Source organism: Anolis carolinensis, chromosome 4, assembly GCF_035594765.1.
Source record: "Anolis carolinensis isolate JA03-04 chromosome 4, rAnoCar3.1.pri, whole genome shotgun sequence".
In the NCBI taxonomy this organism is placed as follows: domain Eukaryota; kingdom Metazoa; phylum Chordata; class Lepidosauria; order Squamata; family Dactyloidae; genus Anolis; species Anolis carolinensis.
The window spans coordinates 126,005,814-126,015,528 of record NC_085844.1 but is presented as its reverse complement, the minus strand read 5'-3'; positions in this window follow the sequence as shown (position 1 = coordinate 126,015,528).

Here is a 9,715-nt window from a genome sequence, read left to right as displayed (position 1 = left end):
ACACAGATACTTAAAACAATATCAAGGAAATAAATGGCCTTTTTAGGAAGCTGTTACCCAATGTTTTTGCCTGATTAATTTTCACAGTGGCATCATCATGTTAGTCATTATTATAAATTAATTCACCCATTTATAAGAAGTTAAAAATCTAGGCATGGTTGCTGCCATGTTCATATGCAGCTGACATAGAGTTCATACAGGACAATTTCTGATGAGATTATTTACAAATGCTGGGACTATACAGAAGTAGCAAATTGGTTAAGAACATTTTAAGGAGACCCAGGGAAGAAAGAGCAATGACCTGGAGCTCAGTGGAGTTATCATGCCTGGACTATCTTAAAAATCCCCTCTCTTGCCTGCAATATCCTTTCTGCTTGGAGTTTTGCTTCCAGTGTTTCCACTTTCTACTCTAGAGGAGAAATAGGCTTCTCTTTTTGTTTGCTGGGATTACTACTATTAATAATAATTAATTCTCTTTTAGAATTATTTTCTAAAGGAGAGGAAGGGAAGGAGAAAAAGAAGCTAATTTTGAAAGCCTCCAAATTATGCGGGCATGAGCACCCCACCCACTATCTCTCAGGTCCCCACCTCTCAGTCTGTCCCACTAAATAAAAAGAATCAGGAAAATAAAGGAAAAACAAAAAGATTCAACTGTGATGCTGAATAGGGGAGGAGGAGCCAAAATCGGTTTTCACTTGCTTTCGTTGTGGGCAAGTTTTTGTACAGGGAAGGCCCTTACTGTTTCGGGCTCCTGAAGGTACCAGAAGAAAACAAATCGGCGCACAACACTAATGTTTCCCATAAGCCTTAATAAATCTGTATTAGTGTCCCAGGAACACTAAGATGCTTTGGTCACTTTCTTTCCTGAGGCAATCTTTGACAATGAGTGATCCATTCATGTTGGAGGTTTAATCTGAGGCATTGTTTTGTTCTGAACTACTAGCCTTCCCATAATGTTGTGTTTATATGCTGTGATACGTGGAGGCTTTGTGTGCTATTTAGAAAGCATGCTCTATCTCAGTGGTTCTCAACCTATGGGTCCCCAGATGTTTGGGCCTACAACTCCCAGAAATCCCAGTCAGCTTATCAGCTGTTAGGATTTCTGAGAGTTGAAGCTCAAAAACATCTGGGGACCCCAGGTTGAGAACCACTGGAATAGGCCATCAGATCTCATCCTCCCCAGAGACACATTTCCCAATTAAAACTAGCACATAGGAACTAAAATTGCTGCTACTTGAGCTGTCCCTTGCACTCATATCTTTGACAAAGAGCTTTTTGATATGTTTCACCCAGCAGCCTATCCACTTGACTCAGTGAGACAGAAAGTGACTTATAATAAAATAAACAAAGGCTCAACAAGTTTATTATAAGCAGAGCTTTAAAAATATAGCATGGAAATAATGTTGAGAACTTAACTGTACAAAAACGCCGTACATGGTTGAAGGATTGGGGCCAGCTTTTTCAGAAAGTACGCTTTTGAAGCAGGAGAACAAAAATACTCTGCTATGTTTTTCTACTTTCTTCTCATAGAATGCATGGGGCTAAATTCACCCAATGTTCAAGGAGTGGAAAACCTGGACATTAGCATGCTTTCACTGTTTTACTAAAGGAGACATGAATCTTTTCAGTGATCCAATCTGCATCACAGCATGCTAAGCTTTGAGGGCTTTCCCAGCGGATTGCTACGGCCCCTGTTACACTGCCATAGAAAATCCAGATTATTTGCTTTAAACTGGAATATCTGGAAGTGTAGACTCATATAATCCAGTTTTTTTTCGTGTCAGGAGCAACCAGAGTTGCTTCTGGAGTGAGAGAATTGGCCGTCTGCAAGGACGTTGCCCAGGGGACGCCCGGATGTTTTGATGTTTTACCATCCTTGTGGGAGGCTTCTCTCATGTCCCCGCATGGAGCTGGAGCTGATAGAGGGAGCTCATCCGCACTCTCCCCGGGTGGGATTCGAACCTGGCAACCTTCAGGTCAGCAACCTAACCTTCAAGTCACAAGGCTTTTATCCCCTAGGCCACCGGAGGCTCCATATAATCCAGTTCAAAGTAGATAATGTGAATTATCAATTCCCATTAGATAATCCAAATTATATGGCAGTGTAGAAGGGGCCTACATGGTTTCCAACAGCCCTCTATGAGACCTGTCCCAGTTCAACATTTAGTTGGGTTTGGGATAGTGCAGAGCAGACCAAAGTCATGTATAGTCAGGGAAATGAAGTGTAAGGTTGCCTGATATGAGTTGACTGAGTTTGGATCGAGCTAGATATATTTTGGATCCAGTATCCTCAAGGAACTCCAGTATTTTGCTATCTGGACTTAAGGAAAAATGAGTGCTAGGGAAGGGCCATGAGGGGGAAAATGGTAGCTGTTCCCACAATTTCGATGGTTCTTTTCCATCCTGAAAAGAAAGCAGCAGGACTCAATTAGAAACCATTGAACCAAATGCTACCCATCATCTAAGGAAGGACAAAGTGAATGACAGGACTATAGTTCAGACACAGGTCATTGAGATGGCTCTTGATGTAGATGGCCAAGACTTTTAATTACTTGATTCTTGCTCTGCCCCTCTTTTTATGCTTGGGCAGCACGCATTAAGTTCTTTCATTTTATCCTCATACCGGTACTGTGAGCCAGGTTAGGCTGATAGTGACAAGCTGAATGCTACCCTGTGAGCAAACTGGCTGGTTGGCCCCCACAATACAAAACACAACGCTCTAGTCCAGTGATTTTCACAGTGTGCTCCACGGAGCCCTTGGGTCTTCGCAAAGTATAATGAGGGCCTCTGCACTTTCCTCCTCCTCCTCTCCCCTCCAAGCTTTCACACCTCTTTCCTACTCCTCCCCCTGCCTCCCTTGCTGCCAAAAGCCTTTTTCCTTGCCTCTCTTGCTGACAAAAGCCTTTCCCCCTTGCCGCTCCTGCCGACAAAAGCCTTTTCCTTGTGTCCCTTGCCACCAAAAGCCTTTCCCCTGCTTCCCTTGCCGCCAAAGCCTTTCCCCTGCTTCCTTTGTTGCCAAAAACATTTTCCCTCACCTCCCTTGCCCTCAAAAGCCCTTTTCTCACTTCCCTCACCGCCAGATCATTTCCACCCTGCCTTGCTTGCTTCCAAAACCCTATTTCTCTCCCACCACCCTGGGGTGTTTTGATTGTGCTTTTCCTGCATGGCAGAAGAGGGTAGAACTGGATGTCCCCTGGGTCTTCCACTGAAATACTGTTAAGTTTATGTTGGTCAAAAAGTTTGCCCATGCCTGATATATGTACATTATATATAATATAACTAGCTCTGCCCGGCCATGCGTTGCTGTGGCGAAGTCTGGTGGTATGGGAAATAAAGTATTGAGGAATTGGTGGTAGTTAAGGTAAAGGGTAAAGGTTTTCCCATGACATTAAATCCAGTCGTGTCTGATTTTGGGGGTTGGTGCTCATCTCCATTTCTAAACCAAAGAGCTGACATTATCCGTAGACTCCTCCAAGGTCATGTGGCATGACTGTATAGAGCGCCGTTACCTTTCTGCCGGAGCAGTAGCTATTCATCTACTCACATTTGTATGTTTTTGAACTTTAGGGTTGGTAGAAGCTGGGGCTAACAGTCGGGGCTCTCTCCGCTCCCCCAATTCAAACCTGCGACCTTTCAGTCCAGAAGTTCAGCAGCTCAGCACTTTAACACGTTGCACCATCAGGGGATATTATTTCCTAAAGGTTGTGAATATACAATATTTCTGATTGGGTTTTTTTGTCTGTTGGAGGGAAGTATGAATGCTGCAATTAGGGAAAATGTAATGGTCTTGCAGTTTTAAGGCCTGGCTGCTTCCTCTCTGAGTGAATTTTTTGTTGGGAGGTGTTAGCTGGTCCGGATTGTTTCCTGTGTGGAATTCCCTTGTTTTCAGAGTGGTGTTCTTTGCATAGAGGCATGGATGAGGGGTTGTTCTGCCAAGTTTAGTGTTTCTGGAATGTGTAGTTTTGTTGTTTTGTCCTAGGCCAAAATTTCATTACCCTTTTATATATATAGATATATAAACATTTCTTGGGTCTCCACAAGAAACATTTGCTCCCAAAAGGGTTCTGCAGCTGAAAAGGTTTGAGAACTCCTATTCTAGTCAGGCTTCTGCATGCCCCCTGCCTGTTTCTTAATACCAGAATTGTAGGTGTGCATTCATATTCAAGGATATGGACCTCGAAATTTATGAAACCACTGGAATTCTCCCAGGATAGTTTATTTTTTTGTTTTAACTAAAGATGCTACATACAGAAAGAGAGAGTTGTTTTCTTGAACTTAGAATTGTGCTCAATGCGATTTTCCTGCTTCTTGGCAGAGGGTTGGACTGGATGGCCCACAATGTGGTCTCTTCTAACTCTATTCTATAATTCTATGATTCAACAAAATCATCCCGTTAATAATCATGCAGAAATAATCAGGTAGTCAATTATTTTTTACAATGCCTAGATTTTTTTTTGGCTGATCCCGAAACTATTTTGGGGTATTTCCTAGAGGAGATAGGGATAGTCAAGAAGACCGTCTCTATTTCTTAGCTGTCATTTCCTGGCTGGTTGTCCCTCATTGTGCCAATATTACTCACTCATTTACCTGACTTCGACAGACAAGAAGTCTTTTTTGCACAGCTATCAAGGGAGTAATAGGAAGCAGGAAGTGTTTGGAAGCCAAACACTGATTGGAAATTTAAGCAGCCGCACTGTAGTTAGGAGGTGCCAAAGTCAATAGCTCAGATATTTCATAGTACTTGAAGATTACTTTGACATTTACCCAGCTTATATGGCCCTGATTTGATTTGGGTCCTTGAGAATTTGTGTCATTTAAATCTGTTACTAAAAAGAAAAAAGTAATCTCTTATAAAAAGTATTTAACAACATGGCAACAAACCTACATTAGTGTATGCCATCCCATACCAAAGACGGCTTTCCACACGTAAATATACATTATTTCTCATAACATATCCAAGCTCTGTTTAATTTTTTCCCCCATACACAAGAGATGAAGTGTTTCAGCCATGTGGATTGTGTATGTGCTTTGCAGCCTGCTACAGATAAAATGAGCTAACAATAACTTTATTTCCAGTTTACTATCCTCCTTTCATTGTTAGGTAAGACACATATTATTTGTAGTATATTTATATTGGTTATATATCCCCATTATTACCCATACACACTCTCTCTCACACAAATATATAATATATTTATGAGCAGAGACTTTTCCTGGATATGTTCTATTGGAATGGATGGGACTTCATTTCATTGCCAATCCCATTGGAACTTACTTTGTAATCGTTCGAGATGATAAGGAAACGTTTGCTAGAATGCAATACTATATTTTCTGAATTGTATGCAATGAAGGTGCAAGGCAAGGATGAAAGAAAGTTAAAGTACTTACATGTTTTTTTTGTCCTTTATGAAATAAATTGTGTTTCACTATTCCTCAACAGTTTGTTTTTTTTGTGCAGCATGTTTAGGCAAGTTCCTTTCAAAAGTGCAACATCTGAAAATACTGTACAGAAATTACTCTCTCTGTGTACTCATAAGTTTTGTATATGGAATTCAAGACCTTGAATCCAAAACCACCAGATCATTTTTGACAAAAGAATGTATTTTTCATTCACGGTTATCTCTAACTTTCTCGATTTCTTTGTTACAGCATAGACCAGAAGTTTTCAATGGTTTCTTCACCATGGACCTTCTTTAAAATACCTTTTTGGCCACAGACCCCCAAGACCTAGCTCAAAATTTAAGACACTAGACTGCATCAAGTAATGATTTCAATTTTCACATGAAGATCTGTCATATTTCAAAAGAAGGGGATATGTTAATATGTTAATGCACGCACTCCTATTATGACATAATATTTTGATTATTATTATTCCACATGAATTTAAAATAATAGTATCAACATCAATAACAGTAGTGATAGCAGAACAGTAATAACATTAATAGAAAGTAATAATTGCAACGGTAATTACAATAACTATAACAATAACAATGCCACTACTACTACTTCTACTGGTACTATTAATTATAACCACAATAGTATTAATGAAGTGATTTCAGTTAGGACTGTGGATAAGAAGGTCCGTGCCCGGTGAGCTTCTGCTAAACTAGATCAGCAAGAACAGAGAATAAAGCACTCTGGGTTGAAGACAAACTATAGAGGTTTATTACAGTTTGGCCAAAAGGGATGCAAGATACCAAGCCAACACTGAAAATGTACTAGCATGACTTCATAGAAAAATATAAGCCATTTTACACACTTTTGACAGCTATTCAGACTTTCTGCACCTCCTGATTGGCTGAGAAACGGGCTGGCTAGAATCCACGCAGGGATTGGCTGGAGGTTTCTCTGATGTCATAGACAGGAAGAGGAGATCTCCATGGCAGGAAAAACAGATGATTATTGATAGGTTTAAAGGTCCAATCCATTGCAGAGATGCTCCCATGGAGGTCATGATATTTATTTATTTATTTATTTATTTATTTATTTATTTATTTATTTACTTATTTACAGTATTTATATTCCGCCCTTCTCACCCCGAAGGGGACTCAGGGCAGATCACAGTATACACACATAGGGCAAACATTCAATGCCCATAAACACATCAAACAGAGACCAAGACAGACAGACGCAGAGGCAATTTAACCTTCTCCTGAGGGGATGTTCAATTCTGGCCACAGGGGGGAGCAGCTGCTTCATCATCCACTCTGATGGCACTTCCTCATTCCAAGTCGTAAATTAGTTAAACTTGCCTCCCCACTTTTATAAGTGGTATCTTATTTCCTACTTGATAGATACAACTATCTTTTGGGTTGCTAGGTCAGCAACGAGCAGGGGCTACTTTTTATTTTTAATTGACAGGTGCTCACCCCGCCACGGGCTGGCCTCGAACTCATGACCTCATGGTCAGAATGATTTATTGCAGTTGCTCAACAGCCTGTGCCACAGCCCAGCCCCCTGATACTGAAGGAGATGATGACATGGGTATGCAGATAATTTACTGATTGATTTAAGTGTCCAGTTCTGTGAAGACAAAGGTGCAAGACCTAGAAAACAAAGAGTGGTAATTCTGGGTGACCAGAATAATGCATGTGATATGGTTTTATACATTTAGGAATTGACACAGTACAAAATCAATACAAGTTACACAAGAAATGTCATTTTATACATTTATTAAAGAGTTTTGATTTAATATAGTTCACAGGACAGTTGCTGTTGGGTCCCTTCTGGAGCCTTCAGCGGCTTCAATATTGTGAAACTTCAAAGGAGCAGAAAATGTTTAAAAAATAAAGGAAAATATATTTATGCTTGGGTTTTCATTAATGTTCACAAATAATTAGGGAGAGGGGTGCCGTGGCTACAGCAATAACAATAGCAGTATTAATAGTAATAAAAACAACAATAACCTTTTCTCAAATTGCTCATTTTTGATGTTTTAGCAAAAATGTGAAATTTAATCAAATCTTTTATAAACGTCCCATGGTTAAAATTTGATGAAATGGTTTTACAGTTCTGTTCCCTTTCCCTTTCCAATTTTCATTCATTCATTCATTCATTCAATTACAAAAAAATCATAATATTTCTTAAAACCCTCATGGATCCTGTTCTGCCTCCATGCTGAACTAAATGAACTGGAAGGAACCATAGCACGAAGGACAGATTGGACACTGTGTTTGGTAAAACGAAATATTTTATTGGTAGACAAAATGGATCTCTTTCCCTCTTGTTGCCACTATGAAGTCAAAATCTTTAAGTCTATGTAGTTCTGGATAGATATTGCCACAGAGTATAAAGTCTTGTCATGACTGGATTCTTTGTAGCTTTGGGGTGATGAGGAGAACTGTGGCAGGGAAGAATCCTTTTTAAAATATCCCACCGCTGCCACCAATTGAAGTGAGCCCAATTTGTGGTACTCAACTCAGGAAGGGGGAAATCTTTGTCTAAATCCCACTACTGCCTCCAATTGAGGAGATGTGCGCGCGTGTGAGAGGGAGGGATGGAGGATGTGTAAATGTATGACAGGGATGATTTAGTGGATAAGGAAGGATGACGGAACTGATTGGGTTTAAATGAGTAAAGATGGTAACTTATATAGGAAAGTACGGTAACTTATATAGATAGGTACGGTAACTGCCACCAACGTGAGGTAACAGGCTTACAGAGAGGCAAGGAGACTTATCTTTATGAACAATAACAAAATTCAAGTTTATTTTTGGTACATAAGTGTATGGTTTCAATCAGTAAACGTTCCGGATCTTAAGTTACAATGTAGTCTTTCTTGAATGGATATTTCTTAAATAACTTCTCTTCAACACAGTATACTAAACTCCCCCGGTCAGCTTATATTCCCAGCCTTTCCCCTGAGTGACCATAAGCTGCCGTCCTTAGCTGATTTCCACAGCTCCTAATCTTTCCAAAACCTAACCGCAACTCTTCTTCTCAAACCCCTAACAGCCACACCACTTAAAACTCTCACAGCAACTGAACTTTTAAAAGGGAATCTGCTCCGTCATTTTAGCCACGCCCCTTTTCTCCCAAGGGAAGCTGTGTTACTATGGCAACCTACCAAATGCTGCTTCCAGCTAGTTTCCATGCTAGGCTTTTCCTTGCTAATATATAACCCTTTTTTTTTTTCCTTTTAACAAACAAATAAATAAAATCATATCAATAATCTCTGTTTAACACACAACTTCTCTACATAAGTCTATGTAGTTCTGGATAGATATTGCCACAGAGCATAAAGTCTTGTCATGACTGGATTCTTTGTAGCTTTGGGGTGATGAGGAGAACTGTGGCAGGGAAGAATCCTTTTTAAAATATCCCACCGCTGCCACCAATTGAAGTGAGCCCAATTTGTGGTACTCAACTCAGGAAGGGGGAAATCTTTGTCTAAATCCCACTACTGCCTCCAATTGAGGAGATGTGCGCGCGTGTGAGAGGGAGGGATGGAGGATGTGTAAATGTATGACAGGGATGATTTAGTGGATAAGGAAGGATAACGGAACTGATTGGGTTTAAATGAGTAAAGATGGTAACTTATATAGGAAAGTACGGTAACTTATATAGATAGGTACGGTAACTGCCACCAACGTGAGGTAACAGGCTTACAGAGAGGCAAGGAGACTTATCTTTATGAACAATAACAAAATTCAAGTTTATTTTTGGTACATAAGCGTATGGTTTCAATCAGTAAACGTTCCGGATCTTAAGTTACAATGTAGTCTTTCTTGAATGGATATTTCTTAAATAACTTCTCTTCAACACAGTATACTAAACTCCCCCGGTCAGCTTATATTCCCAGCCTTTCCCCTGAGTGACCATAAGCTGCCGTCCTTAGCTGATTTCCACAGCTCCTAATCTTTCCAAAACCTAACCGCAACTCTTCTTCTCAAACCCCTAACAGCCACACCACTTAAAACTCTCACAACAACTGAACTTTTAAAAGGGAATCTGCTCCAACTGTCATCTTAGCCACGCCCCTTTTCTCCCAAGGGAAGCTGTGTTACCATGGCAACCTACCAAATGCTGCTTCCAGCTAGTTTCCATGCTAGGCTTTTCCTTGCTAATATATAACCTTTTTTTTTTCCTTTTAACAAACAAATAAATAAAATCATATCAATAATCTCTGTTTAACACACAACTTCTCTACATAAGTCTATGTAGTTCTGGATAGATATTGCCACAGAGTATAAAGTCTTGTCATGACTGGATTCTT